Below are 2,712 nucleotides of genomic sequence, written 5' to 3'. Positions count from 1 at the left end.
AGCTGATTTGTTACGCAATATTGGTATCTTGTGCTTATTTAAATTTTTTTTTTCTTTTTCCTTGTGCCTATTTTTATGTCTGATTTCTAGAAGAGTTGAATTATTTTGAATAGTCTTTAAAAAAATCACTTCAGATGTTTGTCTCCTTTTTAAAATTTCCCATTCAGGTTTCTCATTTTCGTATTTATTTGCAAGCATTTCCTACACACCAAGGATAATGTCATTTTGTTTGTCAGTGTTGCAAATAGGTTTTCCCAGTTTGTCCAATGTCTTTTAACTCTGCCTGGAATGACTCCAGGCCACACCACCTGATGGGAGTGAATGAGGTCATACTAACAGTAATACTGCACTCATAAATTCAAAGGCTAATGACCACCACCATTTCTTGAGGTGTGTTAATCCTCTCAGGAACCTTATTAAGTGGGTACTGTTAGTATTCCCATTTTATCCGTGAAGAAATAGAGGTAAGAGTTCGCATAATTTGCCCAGTCACAGGACCTTGTAAAGGATGGTATCTGGATCTTTAACCTGACTTGACTCCCAAGTCCAGCTTCCAACGCTGCACTGTCCATATGGTGGCCACATGAGCACTTGAAATGGGGCTAGCCTCATTTCCAACTACCATGAAACAAAGGAGTGTAAGATATCTTATTAAATTGATAATATGTTGGCATAGTATTTTGCACTTATTGGGATAAAATATTTTACCGGTTTAAAAACAATTTTTTTAGTGTGGCTACTAGGTTATGTTTCTATCAACAGTGCTACCACTTTCCTCACTGCCTCCCTTCACTTGGGTTAAGACAGTCCCCGTGGCCCCTCCCAATCTTCTATTACATCCACTGCTTCTTCCTTTAAAACCTCCAGCACGTATATATAAACATGAATTAAAATCAGCCAGGATTTCTGGAATATTCTCAGTTCTCTTTATTCTTTCTCCTATGGCAGGGTTTTAGGATGCTTTGTCATTTTTGTCATCCGCATCTGGAGAGCCTCCAGTGTGTCAGCAGTTCTGATCTCCTCCACCCCCAACGTGGGAACAGAGTTCTCTAGAGTGACCGCTGCAGATGCCCCAGGAAGGCAATGCCGCAGCCGGCCACCGCCGCCACGTCACCCTGCACCCCCGCCTGCGTTTACTTTAAGTCATAGACAACTAAGACCCTCAATATAGTTTTATTCATCCTGAACATGTGCAAACGGATTCTTAAAAACTGTCTACATATAATAAAGTATTGTTTATTGCTTTTTAAGGTCTCACCCTTCTTCCCTAGAGAAGAGTGGCTTCTCCGAAATTTCAGAGAAATCAGCGACAGAGTTCATTCGAAGCTACAGCTCCTGGCGCCGATTTCCGTCAATTCCCAGCGCTCCTGCAGAGGATTGCGACGGAGCAAATGGCCGCTGGGTGGAGAGGCCGCGGGAGTGGGCGGCGGCGACGGTGCCACAGCACCCGGGAAGGAAGGACGACCCGCAGGCCGGTGCGCGACAGGACCCTGCGCCCCCCGCGCCCCCCGCGTCCCCCGCGCCCGGGTCTCAGTCGCACGAGGCGCAGCCGCCGGGCAGGGGGGGCGGGGCGGGGCGGGGCGGCGGCCGCCGAGAACAGGCCGGAACCGGTTCCGCAGCCCGCGCGCTCCCCGGCCCGCCGTGCCCGTGCGCCCCGCGCCTTCTCGCGAGCCCGCGCGGCGCTGCCCGCCCTCCTCCTCCTCGCCGCCTGGCTTTTAACAAAGAGCTCGCCGAGCCGCGCGCCGTGCGCGGTGCTCACGGGCGCTGCGCGTCCGCGTCCCCGTCAGCCCCAGGAAGTGGAAAGAGCCGCGGGCAGGGCCCTTTCGGGGCGCGCCCCACTGGCTTTGTTCTGCTCTGCCTGCTCCTGGTAGGAGCCTTTGCACGGCCCTTATCGCCGAGCCTGCGTTCCTCGGCGCTTTCAGACTTTTCACTTGTTCATTTCCCCCTGTTTAAGTAGGAAGGATTTTAGTAAAACCTTTTCCTCATCTCCTACCATCCCGCTTTTAACAAGCAGAAATGTATACTTCCGTAGTTTTCTCTATGCGGATGTAAAAGCGCGCGCACAGAGGCGCGCGCGCACACACAAAGGTTTTCCTTTTGTTTTCCAGCAAGCCATGTAAAGTATGCCTTTCCGCACCCTGTTTTTCTAGTCCATCGCTGGACAGCCCAAGTCCCCAGCTGGGATTCCTCCCATGGACGAATAGTAATCCATGGAATGAAGGCACCTCCCTTCATTCAATAATTCTGTTCATGCCTTTTCCTTTGTTTCCTGTTTTTTATGTGATTGATTTTGCCCCATAAACTGCCTTGAGTGTACTGCCCCCAAAGCCTTCACAGTTCACGTTTTTCACCAGGAAGGTCGGTAGAGCTCTCGGCTCAGTCCCAGGAACATTTGGCCATTCGGAGGCATTCTCATTACCTCAGTGCCTTCTTTCCGAAATGAAACCCACCAGCACTGCTCCCTCCATTTTCCTCTTCCTTCTCCCCACGTCCACCCTCCTCCTGCAGAAGGCCCTAGCTCCGCGCCAAGACTAACCTCCCTGGGCCCCTGAGCTCTCCCCTCTTCCTTCCTCCCGGCCGAGTAACGCCCCCCGCCCCCCACACTCAATTTCCTCCTCTCAAGTGCGCGAAGCTCAGAGTCCTAAGGAAAAAAGAACCTGCCATTCCTTCTTGTTATTGTCCTATTTCTTTCTTCCATTTACGGCATAACTT

The 2,712-nt window shown here is 50.7% G+C and overlaps 1 long non-coding RNA gene across 1 annotated transcript; it reads left to right on the top strand.

The window, feature by feature from the left end:
- Positions 1–295: 295 nt before the first annotated feature.
- LOC139436763 (uncharacterized) lies at positions 296–1,459 on the top strand. Its single transcript, XR_011646128.1, has 2 exons — positions 296–464; positions 949–1,459. It is a non-coding gene; the product is annotated as an uncharacterized lncRNA (long non-coding RNA).
- The last annotated feature ends 1,253 nt before the right edge of the window (positions 1,460–2,712 follow it).

This window comes from Dasypus novemcinctus, chromosome 17 (assembly GCF_030445035.2).
Source record: "Dasypus novemcinctus isolate mDasNov1 chromosome 17, mDasNov1.1.hap2, whole genome shotgun sequence".
NCBI classification, from domain to species: domain Eukaryota; kingdom Metazoa; phylum Chordata; class Mammalia; order Cingulata; family Dasypodidae; genus Dasypus; species Dasypus novemcinctus.
Note: the sequence above shows the minus strand (reverse complement) of the source record. Positions and strands in the feature narration are given on the sequence as shown.